Raw genomic sequence first — 6,603 nt, 5'->3', positions numbered from 1 at the left:
AATAGCTGCACTCAGTCCTCGTTTGCTCTTTGTATGTTGCAGTTGACTTTGGATTTGTTGCATCCTCTAGACGCAACATTCAATTAGCTTCCAAGTTCAACACAGACACAGTGAGTCAGTTTTATATTCTAGCAGTTTAATCTATTACATAAAAATATGCAGTTTTTCTCTTTTCAATACATATTTACATATGTTGCTCCGACTTTGTTTATTTTGGATTTTCTATCACATAGACTATTTATTGTTGACATTTTAAAACATTAGTGCAAAATTGAAATTTGAAAATAACTAATAAATAGAAAATCAATAATAACTTTGAAATATTCACCATTCAATCGCTAAAAGAATTTATTTATGACAACTGCAACTTTTTATGAATTCGAACTTTTATAGTAAAACTTTTTTTGGGCGGGAAGGATAGTTAAACCAATCCAACCACTTGACAGGTTTGCTCTGAAAAATGACTTTTAAGCCCTGTTATTTAAGTTATGTCAAACACGAAAAATATCTGCCAAAGTTAAAGCTTAAATTGCAAAATTGACAATTGACAATTGACGGCGTCTTCACTTGCAATTAACCAACTCAGCCAAACGAGTTGCTTCCAATTATCAAGGCTTGAGTGAGCCTAGAATAGTGGGAAAAGGAAAAATGCAGGCCGACAACGGCAAGGCAAATGGAAACCTGAGCAGCATAGCCTAGAACTAGAACTTTATAAGAAAAGTGCTATAAGAAGAAAATGGATAATGAGGGAAAAATAAAAGCAAAAAAGGTAGAGACAAGAAGTTGATATTAAACTTACGAGTAACACTGATTTATTTAATTTGTCTGATTACTTGATTCCAGATAATTCATTGATTAAATTCCGTATAATGACAATAACATAATAAACCAATCAAATTGCAAAAGCAAAGATTTATGTAACATAAATTAAATTGAAAATGTGCAATTCTTTTTAATTCACACCAATACAAAAACTTCTTCCCTGGAATTAGATTCCATTTAATATTTGTTTCCAACTAAGTCGAAGCAATATGAAATAATCCATTTTGAATCACAGCATAAAGTATAATCACAAAAGTAATTGTATCTATCGCACCACACTGAATGAAGAATAATAGTTGGATAAATGATTTGCATTGCTTTTACTTTTGTGCAAAGTAAAATTCCAATTTTAAGATTCCCCTTGTTGATTCTGTCTGACAATGTCGGCCAGGTAAACGGCCAACTGGCAAATGGATAGCACATCCCGATCCGATGGCATCTCATAATCCAAATCCAATGCACGTTCCGCATTTGGTCACACATTTCGTTGGACAGTGAGTGACCGTGTGAGTGTGTGAGTGTGTAAGTGTGTGAGACGAGTTTTGCCGTCGGGATTCTTCATCATTGTTTGGCTAACGAAAATTCGAGCTAAATTAAAATGCAAGCCAAATAAAAGCCGTATGCGTGTAGATATGCCATGGAATGCTCTAGATTCTCGATTCTCATTCAAACAGACCCACTCACCGAATCCGAGCAGACCAGACAGAATGGCAGGACACTGCACATGGTTATGGATGAGGATGGGAAGTGTGGGCGGGGACAAGACCACAAAGAATGAGCATTAGTTTGTCAGTCAACGTAGGAGTACGGAATCGAACGAGTTTTTGATTGCAAATAGCAAAAGTGCACAAAGCAGTTCATTATTATACCCTGTACCTATCAAAAAGGGTATGTTAGAATTGCGAAATTATAGAAATCCCTTTTTTACTTGGCATTAATTCATCAAATATTACAGCCCTTTTACAGCCTATTTAACGATTAATTTTTAATGTACCAAATTTTGCGCCAGACTTGTTTAGTAAAAACCACATTTTTAATGAATGGTCATTTGTATTCATTAAATAAATTCATGTATATTATATACTTCATTTAAAAATGAATTTAATTTAATAAAATATATTTAACAATTATTAAAAATTCTCAAAAAAATGTCAGCTGTTTAAAATATTCCTTTAACTTAGGGTAACTAACTTTCTTCAAATTAAAGAGGCATATAATTTCATTACATTTTTATCAAAGTGCATACAATTGAAATGCACTTTGCGTGCTTGACCAGAGAAAGAATTGTGAAAAGAATCGAATAATCGATAATTGTCAAAAAGGATACGAAGATGAAGCCAATCTTGACTTACTATATGTCCGAGTCAGTTAAAGATAAGCGATAAGATACTGTGTATTCACTCATCAGCTTTTCTTACACACTTCCCACACACTGCCAAAGACACACACACACACACACAGGCAGAGAGAGAGAGAGAGAGAGAGAGGCGCACACACGCACGGATAAACACACACGCAAACTGGACTATTCCCCAGCCTCCCAATTACCCACCCTATCCACGCCGATCATCTGCCCGCACACTTCAAAAAGGCAACTTGCCACGCACGTAGCATCTCGCTCAACTTTGATTTCTGGCCAAAATGTTGCGCCTCTTATCCTCTCCTCTCCTCCTTCTTCTCCCTGCTCGGTGGCGCTTTTGTCACCGCCTCAGATGGCCCAAAAATTTATGGTTAAGCTTTAGACACTGCCGCCATCGTGGCTAAAACTTTCTGACTGTTTGCCGGCAAAAGTGACTTGTAGTGGCCACGTTGTTGCAACAGAGCTGCTGCCCCTGTTGGTGGCATGCCACAAAGGACAGAAAATAGTTTGACAACATCAAGTGCTTAAGTTGTATCATCATCAAAATTTGCCGACTCACCGTGGGCCCCATTACGATTCAATAATTTAGACCCAAAAATTTACGTGCATATCTTGGATAACTTTAAGTTTCTTTATAATACGCGACAAGGCATTTTCTTGTTTAATAAACAACATTTTCTTCTTATTTTATTTATTTATTTCATTTGTTGAACAACTATGATCAGTCGACACATATAATTAAAAAGTATAGTATATAACATTAATTTCTGACCCCCGTTCAATTATGCGCAAAATAAATTTAAAAAGAATAAAAAGAAATATACATGTTATATAATCTTTTATTTTTATTTGAAATTTCATTTTCCATACATATTTCCATGAAATGTAAATACATATAAAAGAGAACTCTGTTGGCTGTGTAATAAATAAACAATTCATCCGCGTGCTCTTTTGACAACCAACAGCAATAGTTCAGCTTTATTAAATTGTTAATATTAAAAAGCAATCAAAAGATTTGCCTTTTGCTCAATTCAACAACTCGAAAGCTTTCTGATGAAAAACAACTTGTGTCAGGAGCCTCTGTACGGGTATGAACCAAAATAAATAAATAGTATAGAAGAGTTGACGAATAGCAGATACCCTGCACTATTCTCTTCGTTTTACTTATGTGAAATGGTCAGAATATTATTGTTTGAAGAATGTACAAGCAATATGCTGACAATGATATTTCATAATGTAATCAAAAGATGATATAAAATATTATCTGATGAAATAGATTTTTCGTTCCCTTTATTTCTACAACACAAGACTATTCTGATAAGTACATGATTTCATAAGCTACTTACTTAATATGCTTAATAAACTATGTGTAGGAGTAGAAGCTACCAGCCATCAACCGCATCAAAAGTTATGCCCGGAAATGTTAAGAGCCTTAACGCCACTTAACTCGTATCGTAACAATTAGCAAAAGTGCTTTGCAATTTTCGTGCACTTTTATTGGATTATCGCCCACAGTTCTTACATGCGAGTCATTATGAGTGCTCAACGCATTTGTTGTGTGCTTGTGCATAGCATAAACCAATTAGGAAATTACTTGTGCAAAGTGCTCATTGTATACAAATACAAATAAGAACTTTTCGCCTTGTGCTGCATACCGCATAACCCGAAAATGGCATTGAAAACGTATTTAGCTTAAAGTTTAAACTTCAAACTAAACATGCAGACGATCATTAGCCATGCCAATACTTTACCATAACATCTTCCCTTTCCCTAATAAAGCTGAAAGTCAATGAGAATACTTAAAACTAATAGCGAGAGCCACAAATAAATAAAGAGAATAATTGACCCACATTTGTGAAGTCCTGAAACCTTATTTGTTTAATTGTATTCAAGTAGAATTTTATGTTTGACACATTTTATTTAAATTACCTTCAGGTTAAGTTGACGCTAACTAAATGGTAACATATTTATATGTATATTTTAATTATAACGATTTTATAAAATAGTCAATTCTAAAAAAAAAATGACTTCTTAAAAAATTAAAAATTGTTAAAAAATTTTAGAATTATGAAACTATAAAATCCACTTTAACAACAGTACTATTAAAAGTAGTTATATTTTTTAACCCTTATGCTGAAGTACCATTTTACGTAGTATTTTACGTATTTATGTAAACTCCTTTTCTTATAATTTTTTCTTTTTTTTTTGGAAAGGTTACCGTGAAAATAGTAAAATACTTTCGCAAAACTGTAATTAAAAGTCAATTTGTATTAATTTCCCGTTTGGCGGTTTTAAAGCGGCTCCATTTTAATCAAATATGTGTCAACGCGGATTTATGACACTAATTGAGTTTAATGCCAGCTACTCTAGACTCCATCCTCTGCAGCTCTACGAGTATCTCCAATCATCTAGTGCAGGCGTTGCCAAGTACAAGTAAGTAGCTCAGTCTCTGCCTCAGCTTCTCCCCCATCCTGAATAACGGTTCGGTTTCAGTTCGCTTCAGGAAGAATTAATTAAAAAACTTAATCTGCTTTGGCAGCCGAGCTGCTTCGTCTCTGACTCTCTGACTCTCGACTGTCGATGGTTTGACGGTCTGCCGGCTTGGCGGGTTTGGTGGTTTGGCATTTTGGTGGCATGTCAGTAGCTTGGAGGTTTCATGCTTTTCCCGGCTGCCAGGCAACTTTCAATCTGCTTTCTGACAGCGATTTGTTGAGTGTCTTTCGCAGTCGACTATAAGCTTGTATAGAAATCCCATTAAGTGTATGCCCACAATCTATCTTAAAGGTGTTCAAATTGCCAACAAAGTTTGCAGTTGTCAATTTAAAGTTGCCACAGCACTATCTTTTTGAAATACAACTCTGAAATGATATTAGAAAATAACTTGAAGTATTTACCACCATTTCTCGGTTCACTTCTCATCGTGTTAATATGTTTAAAAAATGGTACAAGACATGACAGTTCACTATATGAATATATGATGATATGAACATAGACATACTTTAAAATCCAAATAAGATTGCAGATACAAAAAACTTTATAAGTATTAAACCCCATAAAAGTTGTTTCAAATTATATATTTTAAAAGTAATTCAATAATTTAATTTTTAATTCCATTCCTTTCAAGTAACTTTATTCGCCTTAGGTTGAACGCCTGTTCAAGCAGGGAATTTTCTGGCCCAACCTTTATGCATAGTGCTCTCCCTCTTGATTTATTTATCTTTTTAAAACAACAAAACATGAACAACAAGTGACAAATTGACTTACCAAGTGAATGAAAGCTTTTAGCTGGATGAAATCTATTGAGCAAATGAAATAAATGTCACTCGAAGCATTAAGCTTAACTTATTGCTGATAATTTGACAATATAGTTGTCTCACTTGCACTTCATATTCATTATTGCAAATGGATATTCATAGCTTAACTCTCTCATAGTTAGTGTTATGAAGAATTTGCTGAATATTATATATTGATTAAAGAAAATACCTGTCATTTAAGTCTTGAAGCATTATTAATTGATTTGACACATCAAAGAGCGAAAACGTCAAATATTTCGTACTTTAATCTCCACATTTCAAACTTAATTTCTGCCTAAAATTAATATTGCTAATGTAGAGAATATCCATTTTAATTCATTTTTAAAAAAAAGTGTACAGTGGTGGTTTTAAGAAACGAGGTAATTTAAACGACTCTATTCTCTCTGTTTAACATTACATACTCGTATTAATATAAATATTGAAAATGGCCTCAATTGCTTTTAAAGCGTTAAAAAAACTGCAGATATTTAATTCAGTGAACCGAATATGGCTTATTTGCTTAGCTTTGGCATTTATTGTTTGCACAACCTGAAGTTGACATCGGTTCTACCTTCCCTTCCACGTTCCCTCCCCTCAGCATATGAATACATATGTTTCTCCTTTCATATTACGCATATCGTTTCGGTTCATGCATGTCGAAATGAGTTTATTGGACTTTTTTTTTACCAATTCGTATACAACTTGACGATCTTTTGACAAGCGAAAAATATTGTAATTAAATGCAACAATATTTCCTCTCATACACACACATACATATGTACATAAGAGGAATATGCAAAGTATCTCATAAATATATTGGAGATTCTTTTAAGTGAATTTCAACACATCGCAGCTTGAACAATAAAAACTTCTAAAGAAGTATTAGATTGACTAAGATATCTTTAAGTAAGATGCCAAGCTCAAAATTAAGTCAAATATTTTAAGAAAATATTTTTAAAGATCCTGAACATGAACCTTGCAAGGGCCTTGAAAGGCCTTGAAAAACTTGAAAGAACTTATTTTAAGCTTGTCAAACCGTTATTTGCATATCACCACAATTTACATTATATGTTTAACCCTTAACATTGAATGTATTTATAAATAATCAATTAAAAAATATTTACTTAA

Source organism: Drosophila innubila, chromosome X (assembly GCF_004354385.1).
Source record: "Drosophila innubila isolate TH190305 chromosome X, UK_Dinn_1.0, whole genome shotgun sequence".
NCBI classification, from domain to species: Eukaryota; Metazoa; Arthropoda; class Insecta; order Diptera; family Drosophilidae; genus Drosophila; species Drosophila innubila.
The sequence above is the reverse complement of the archived record's forward strand: the minus strand, read 5'-3'. Positions refer to the sequence as shown.